This window comes from Serinus canaria, chromosome 1, assembly GCF_022539315.1.
Source record: "Serinus canaria isolate serCan28SL12 chromosome 1, serCan2020, whole genome shotgun sequence".
Lineage (NCBI taxonomy): Eukaryota > Metazoa > Chordata > Aves > Passeriformes > Fringillidae > Serinus > Serinus canaria.
Genome location: NC_066313.1, coordinates 18,365,254 through 18,374,377, shown reverse-complemented (window position 1 = coordinate 18,374,377; position 9,124 = coordinate 18,365,254).

Below are 9,124 nucleotides of genomic sequence, written 5' to 3'. Positions count from 1 at the left end.
AGCTTCATATAGCCCAGCATTCTGGCTCTGCTCTTACCTACTGGACAATTCACAGGGAATGTGTGTGGGGGAAAGGGCCAGTACGAAATGACTCACATCTGACAATGAACATTAGGCAATGTTCACACACTCTCTGGCAAGGCAGTTATGTCCAAACTGTCATATTTAATAATAATATAATATGACTGATCAAGTCTAAATATTTTTGAATGAATGTATACTGTTGAGTTCAACATCCTGTGACAGTAAGTGGTATAGTTTTCCTTGGAGTCACAAATCATCCTTTCACTGCTACTTTCTTATTACAGAAAGCTAATAATATCTTACTCTATCTTCCCTGAAGCCCACTGTCTTAGCTTGAGGAGACCAGAAGTAAGATTTTGCCTGTTTTCCATTTTACAAACCAATTCCCTCTGTGGCTTCTACCTGTTGTGCCTTGCACCTGACCTTCACTCTAACGTTGCCAGATTTTATGCATGTGATTGAATATCCCCATATTGCTTCTTCCCTTTCTGAGGTTACTGCCAGCCCTTGGGAGGAAACCACCCACCACATTTGTGCTAGCATCCATGGAAAATCTGCAGGCAGAGATGGCTTGCAGTTTTCTTTTGTGGCTATCGCTGTTCAGACGGAGTTTCCCTGCAAGTCTTGTTGACCTTAGTTAGACTGGAGTAGAAGACTAGAATAGAAGAAATCAACTTCCCCCACAATCTGAAAACAGCAAGGCACATAAAAGAACCTCAACTCTGCACAGCTATTTAAGGAGCAGCGAAAGACTTCAGAAACATTTCTGAAATTTTTCTTGCACTTTTTGGAAGATTTCATAGTTCCTCCCTGTGATGCAGGTGAACTCTGAAGATGTTAAGTGACTAAGGCTGCCATTTTTGGTCAACAAAAGGGTGTTTATTTTTCTTCTTGACAAATGCACATCAGCATCCTCATTATTAGAAAAAAAAAAAAGTGGACCTGATTGTCAGGGGGTAGTCATGTTATACATAATACTCTTATTACCATTGCCCTTAAAATACTTCAGCATGACAAGATTAGAGCCAGTGTCATCCTTTTTTATTTAAATTTTGTTTACACAAAATAATGTTCTTCTTGCTCCATTTCTTCCAATTCCCCCTCTTTTCCTCCCCTGTTCATTTTTCTTTATAATTTTAAAGTTAGTCCATTCACCAATGTCACCCCCTTCCACAGTCTCACATTTCACCTTTGCAAAACACGGCAAAAAGCCAGCCATTTATTCTGCTTGCCATTTGTGGCAATTAAAAATAGGACTTTGCAAATCAGTTGCACTGTCATTAAGCAGATGTCTTTCAAAGCTTGTGCAGAGACAGACAAAAGTTATTGATCTTCACTGTTTGGTTTTTGTTTCTTCCTGCACCAGTGTTCCCTTCTAGAACAAGTGTGTATCACAGCACGTGATACACACTCGTATCACATGCTGTACCATTTTTGGTACCATTTTTACCCTTCCTTGACCCCACTGGCCTTTTTCCGCTGATTCAGAGTGGCTTTGGAGATGGGTCTGTAACTCTGATGGGTGGAACTCTGCCATGTGGTTTAGCTCCTGTAGGCCTAATGTGGGTGGGGGGCAGTAAATGGGTGGTGGGATGTAGAACACTGCATTAAATCACACACATTTCTGTCAGTAGCTGGCACTGGCTGAAGCTGCCCTGCCCCAAGGCCAGCTGAGAAGCTCCCTCACTTGGCTTTTAACCATTGCCTAACCACTACTGCTGAAAAATGGTTTTACCAAAACCCCACATTTTTTGACTCTTTCCCTCCTAAAAGTTGCTCTCCTCTGCAGAGGGGGCAGTGCCTGCTCCCACACATCCAAGTGCCCTTAGGAAAAAAAGTCACAGTAAATTCTTCCGCAGACTCTGCAAATGCAGCTAGAGACAATGAGAGTGGTAGCTTTAGGTGTCCCTAAACTCATCTGTGTTGGTGAGCATCCCAAAAGCTCACTCTTTGCCAGCCCATTAATGCACTGCAACACCAGACTCTTCAGCCCTCTGAAAATCTCACATAAAACTCCATGTTTCTGACAGAAACATTATCAGTTCCTGTTATAAAAATAACATACACCCCAAATATTTAACACAAAGGAATGAATATCTGGAAACTCAGGTCATGAGGCAGCCAAGCATGACTGGTGTTGGGTGTAACAGAAGTTAGTGCTGAAGCTGTACGGGTAATATATTAATTCACACGTATATGGCTGATTATGTATTATTACTACAATTAAGGAATATTGCCAGTGGAATACAATGTTATGACAATGTAATGTTCTCTAAACTACCCTCTTGGCAGATATAAAAAATAAATGGAAAATCTGGAGACAGAAAGGCCGTGAGTTGCAGAGTGGATGAATTTGGCCCACCTTCCTTGGTAATATAGAACAGTTGGCTCTGGAATGTGATGCTGGATCACTTGCTTGTACAACAACATCACCTGTCTGTGACAACCATTTAACACCCCTCCATAGTCCCAGCCACAGTAACCTGTATCATTACTGCCCAAAAGAGCAAAACCTGCTGCAGTTAACAAGGATGTTTCCTTTTTAAAAGTTTTTTTTTAATGTGAGATCTTTTGGTTCACTAAAGCAGGAATTGAAAGCAAAAGAAACACCTTCATGTGGGTTTTAATGTGGCTGTACTGAATAATCATGTTTAAAAATGATGTTTAAAAACCATGTGCATTTGTCAAGTGTTATGTTCAAATAACCAGTGCTCCCAAAGGCATTAATTATTGGGGTTATGTGAAACTGTCATCATGGCCCAGCACAGTGCCTCAAGGGTCAAGGCTGCTTGAGAAGTGTGAGAAAAGCCACTGCTGTGAGCCAGAGATGAGTCTGTAGCACTGAAGGAAACTAAGCACAGCTGGACAGACTTATCTTTTTGTGGTATGACAGCTCTGGAGACTCTTCAAGGAAAGGAAAAAGGAAATAATAATTGCATCGAGGTTTGGCTACCTACCCACCTGAGCTAAGCCAGTAACTTCTGGAAAAACTGCATAGTGCACGGTGAGGCTGATTTACACTGGGCACAAAACTGGCGATTAAAATCTTTGTGTCCTAGAAAATGCCTTCTCTTAACTAGCTCAGTTTATGCAGATAGGTGAGTGTATCAGGGTAGAGAGTGGATCAGGGTAGTAGGAAAGCAGCAATCGGCCCCTACTGGCTTCTAACAGCAGAATGATCTTAATAGTTATTAAACGAGGTGAAAATAAGCTGAGGGGAAGCATGAGAGGAAAATTTAGGAGCAAGTGGCAAGGCTCAGTGAGATGTATCATTAAGATGCTGCAGGAGATAGAGGACAAACATCTGCAGATCACAAATATATTTCCCAGATCAGAACTACAGAGAGGTTTGCCAGTCTTTCTCTTCTCCTGTGCTCAGAGTTCCTTTAAAATAAAATCATTATAAAACCTTCTGAGAAGGCCAGTGCAAAAGAAAATGTACCCCAAGGACTTGCTTAGGTAGAACTATACCTTTTAATAGCTTAATAATTTTTGCCCTGATTTTGTAAAACTTTGTTAAGCCTTCTGATGTTTACATTCTTTCAACAAACTTTCTCACACACAATTCTGTAAATAACCTATGTTTTGCATTCTTTCATGGAGGTGGAGAGAATTGATGGACCCTTGGTCTGTCCAGTGGCATTGGAGAGGTGGCACTGTCACCCTCCAATCCACTGTCACCTTTGGAAAACTATAAATGTTGGAGTCAGAAAATAAAAGTCCTTTTTTTTTTGTTCCCCTCGAGAGCAGCAGTGTCTGTGTCATCATTTCGTGCCTTATCTCAACAAATAATGATATAGTCTGGTGGACAATTACATTCTGTGCTTAAGGAAAACTCTTATGCTACAAAGGAGCCTTAAAAAAAAAAAAAAAAAAAAAAAAAAAGAGGATCCAATTTTTAGGATTTCCAAACGGCAAAAGAAGCAGCATAGATAATATGCATATTTATCAATCAATTTTTCTCTTATTTGTTTTATCCTTAGTGTGCAATTTAGATGTGTCTAATAGATAGCAAGGCTGCATAAGAGCATTGCTACAGAAGGCTCCTGAGTAGGCTAAGCTAAGTGCTTAAATCCTTAAGCACTAAGTGCTGCTGACTTCTGCAATTGGGCTGACAAGGGTGGTACCATTAACTCAAATCATTTGTCCCATGACATCTTACGGGAATTTCCCTTTGGAAGCTCTCTGACTTGTTTTTTTTACTCCCAGACTCGAGTCTCAGAGAAAAGCCTGTGTCTTCCTTGCTGGTTTTGCAGTCATCACTTCATGAATGTGTTCTTGCAGCAGGTCATCTGGATTTATGGTGTGATCCTTGTCCACCTTTCCCATGGCTCTCTCCTAAGTTAGATCAGTACATTCACACAGGAGAGGAATAACCTACTCTTGCAGGACAGTAACTTCACCTCATCTTGAAGGTCACTTGCAATACTCGTGTGACTGCTACACAGTGATATTTGCACATGAAATACACAGCAGCACCCCTTCTGTTTCAGCTCAGGATCCTGTTCCACAAGATGTGGACATCTCAGCCCTGAGGAGTGGGACGGGAGGCAAGTGTGTTATGTGCACAAAACACATGGCTGAAGCGGTTTTGCTGCCTGAAATTTCTTGCCTTTTAGTTTAACTTCACGTGATCAGAGAAGCTGCTTCTCCTGGCGGTGTGAAGGTGGGAGAAGAGAGGCAGCCTCTTCATCTTTATTGGCCCTTTTCAGCCTTCTGCTCTGGATGGCAGGCTTGAAAGTATGGCAAAGAAACCTTCTGCTCTGACTTAGACCATCCTGTTGGCTTGCAATAAAAAGTTGTGTCCATTTCTTCCCCAAAGGAATTTGGCAATGCCTCCAAGAGAGTGTCCTTGTGCCAGCACCACAAGCAGAGAAGACACATAAGGCTGTGTGCTGTAAAGGGAAAGGTGTGATCCAGGTAAACCCAGCAGCCATTCTGCAGCTTCCAGCTGACATTTGGTCTGAACATCCCCACAGGATGGGCTGTGCTCTCAAAAGTTGTCTTCAACAGAGATGATTTCCACTATGAGAAAGGCCTGAACTGCAATGCTCTGAGAGCTGTGTTTTGAGCTGTGTTTGAGAAGCCTGTGTTTTGAACAGCCTCTGAAGACGCCATGGAAAACAAAGACTTTGCCAACATAGTCATGCCCAATCTGAACTCAGTTTGTACAGTCTCTTGGTACAGGATCAAATCTGCGAAATCAGACACCAAACTTCATGAATTATCATGACTGAATTCCATCTACACATAAGGGCATTTTTTTATTATGAACAGCCAGATTCTTTTTTCTTTCTCTGCAATTAGCTGGGAACAATCAGTCTTCCTGATGGCCCTCTAAAAACTGAAAACATCAAATAAATTCAAACTGTTTAAAAAATTGCATGTCCTTAGGAACAAAAATGAGAGGTTATGACACTGCTGTAGAGCTTGCAGTGAGTTGAAACCAGGTTTTTTTAAAGGAATTGCAGCTGCTTATTAACAATGAGTAAGAAGTCCTGGGGAGATGGGCCAGAAAAAGAGGAGAAAGAAGATAAGCAAGATAATTTTCACTCCTCACTTGTGAGAAATGGGCTGACAGCAATGATTTAAAAATTTCTAACAAAGAGGTAGAGTGTTTTGAAAGTGCTTTTTAAATATTTCTTAACAGTAACCCTTCCGGTCTCTAGAATTATCTTGATCTGCTTTTAACAGGTGGGCTGAAACGAAAGTGTTTTAAACAACCCAGGAAAGCATTTAAACATGCACCAAATTTTAAGCCAGGGTGAGGCTATACTGAACAGTATGGGGCACATTTGTGCTACTCACTGGTGTGGAGACTCAAGGTTTCTGCAGAAGAGTTGTCAGTGTATTATGGAAAAACGAATTCTAAGCCAGAATTATTACCTCTGTCTGGGATGTAGACACACATACACATTTTCTATGCAGAATTATTCTAATTTATATCTTGATACTTCATGAGAAGGGCAGCTATATTTTTTTGAGGGATGTCACTGGTTGTGGAGGGGTTAAAGTTTATATATCACTTGTGAAGGATAAATTCTAGTGGTTGTATTTGAAAATCTCTTTACATGAACACTTCTGCTTCAGACCTGAAGAAGGCCCTTTTAGATTTTTCAGAGAAACTATATTGGTTTCATAAAACCCATTACTTTTTCTTACAAACCTTCTCACCCAGTGTAATATGGGAATAACCTGTACTGCAGAGGAAAAAAAATTAGCATAAATATCCATGGATTTTATATATTAGAAAGACATGGTATTTTCATGAATGGATAAATTTGCTACAGTTCCACTGATCGGGGTGGGTGAGACTGAAGTCTCACAAGTGGAGACTGAAATGCCAGAGAGCTGCCTCAGGAAATGGTGGAGGGGCTTTACAGTAAATGACTGTAAACAAGCTGGCAAAGTGAAACCAGTTATTTCACAAAGCCAGGGCTGGGCAGAGAGCCACAGGAAACAGACATTTTCCTGGATCACCTTGTGTGGCAATGGCAACAACAACAAAAATTAAAAGTATGTATTGGTTTTCACTTATTTTGAGGAAATTAACATTAAAAATTAGCTAGTTTGACTGCATGCCATGGAACACTCAAATGGAAGTCTAACCCAAATCAAAAAATCTGTGTCAATCAAAACAACAGGAGGGGAAAGAAATCTACCATGGTGGCATCTGTCAGAACCTCAGGGTTTTAATGACTGATCTGAATGGCTCTGGATATAGGGATTAGATGATTAATTTTGTTATTCATTGATTATGAGGCCTTTTTAATATGATGGATATTCTAAAAACAAAACATAATCGAAACCCTTCATTTTGCATTATAAATATAAACTAAAGTCTGGTAAAGCCTGTGAGAGCATTTGCAGGGCTGTCAAACCACATGGATTAACTTTGGAATGTGGGAGAAAGAAAAAAAGAAAAGCAATTTCTAGATGGCAAAGAAGATTATTCCAGTATTCCCTTTTCTCCCATTGTTCTGGGGAGAAGAAAATACAGTCAGGCCATATTCTGCATTGAAGTCTTCACATGAATTTCCACGCTCAGTTAAGTAATGGGACTTTCCACAAAACCCCTCACTAACATTCCCTTTTTGGGGTGGCTGATGACAAGAAATCCGGAACTGGCTAGGGAAAATCACTGCACCATGCCGCAGAGCTGAGATTGTTACCTGAGAAATACATTTGCTTTCTCTTTTTGACAAAATTATTTACAGCTGAAGAGCTCATTTTACTTGTATTTTTCTGTGAAGCGGATAATATTCAATCACCTGCTGAGTTGTAGTCTAAAAAACAGTAGGTCTTCATTATCCAGGGTGGTGAACTCAATTGTCTCATGCAGAGGAGTTGAACACCCATTGACTACAGCAAGCTCAGTTCAGACAATGCTGGAAAATGGTCTTTGTTCTACAAGAATTGAAAAGTGATTAAGCACTTGACTATTATAATGCATTCACATGAATTCCTCTCAAGCTGCAGTCTCCCATTGCAAATACTTGTTTTGTCAATTATCTCAACTGGAATAACACAAGAACAGCTCAGGTGTGGCACATAAGGTTAACTTCTATTTATTTTCAAAATGTTTTAAACTTGCTTACTCATTTTTCTCTAGAAATTGCAGGTAGAATGTGTTCTTTCTCAATAAACTTTCAACATTTACACTCAGGTTTTCCGTGAATATTATTTCATTTGGGGAACAGTAAGATATGAATGCAGCTCACTGCTACAGAAAGAATATGACATTTTTCCTTCACATCTCTTACATCTCTTCCAATGAACCTTCATATTACCAGTGATGATGAATAATGCATTAATTTGGGAAAAAATAATATTTAAAATATTTAGATCCCTTATTATGCGTTATGGGTCCAGTATTATGCAAGGTGATGAAATAAATATTGCATTTTGAGGTATTATGATGGCTCCTGGCAGGGTAGGATGTCTAAGTTAATATTTTGCCCTACTCTTTATTGGTCTACCTAAGGAACTTTACGTGCTTTGCTAAGCAAAAATTTTTGTTTAGTGCTAGCAGCTTAGATATCAGTTCTAGGTTTGCCCACCTGTAGCTTGGATTAATTCTCAGAAGAACTATAGCATTAAGAACAGAAAGTTTCAGTCATCGAAGTCCTCTGGAGTTGAAAGTTATTTTGCTTGTATTCCCTGAACCCTGATGATTATGGTTCTTTCTTTTCCAATGGCAACAGAGGTGCTTCCTCTGAGCTGCACCCATCTGACATCTGAGTTTGAGAGCCGAAAGGATCTCTGTAGCCACAAAGGTACTACTTGAACCTCTAACACATTTTCAGACATTTCTACATCATCTTCTATGGGTGGTGCCTGAAAAATGAATCCCAGTACACATTTGAGTACAACTGTAGTAGTGGTTGAATAGCAAAAAAGGAAGAAGAACCAAGACACCCATATATAAATGATATACAGGCATATAATACATATTTATTATGTATGTGTATACAAAACATGTACCTTTATATAATACTATCGATTTATTGTATATTAGATGGTGTATACAGTATACTATAGACTATGTATTGTATATTGCAGTTATGGAATAAATTGTTATTACTATTTGGATAACTCTGTTTTGCAGAGATCCTGTCTGACCTGCAGACACTTCAGAGTAAGAATACCATTTGCTGATCTGGTTGGAAGGGCAAAGGTAAAATGAGCAGCTGGTCCTAATGATTTTATTTGCAATGTCATGGATAGCATTTGCCAGAAAATGTCAGAAGGAGGTGCATAGTATTTCATCTGTGTGCTTTGCCTTAGGCCTTATCTATGGAAGTGATCACTAGTGTATACACAATTAATTTTTTTAAGGTTTGACAGTTATTAGTACCAGGGAGAAAACCATGTTAACACTGAGGCACTAGGATAGAAGAAAAATGACTGACAGAAAGACAGCTCTTTGCCTGGAAGTGCAGGGCCACAGTCAGTGGTTGCCAACAGTCCCCAAACTTCAGTGGAAAGATTTTGTCAACACAGTGTCAAAACAGTGTCTTCTGGGACAAAAGTGCTTTATTTATGGGAACAAAAGAATCTCTTCTCTGTTAATATGGAAGAAGTAAGGACGACTAAATCA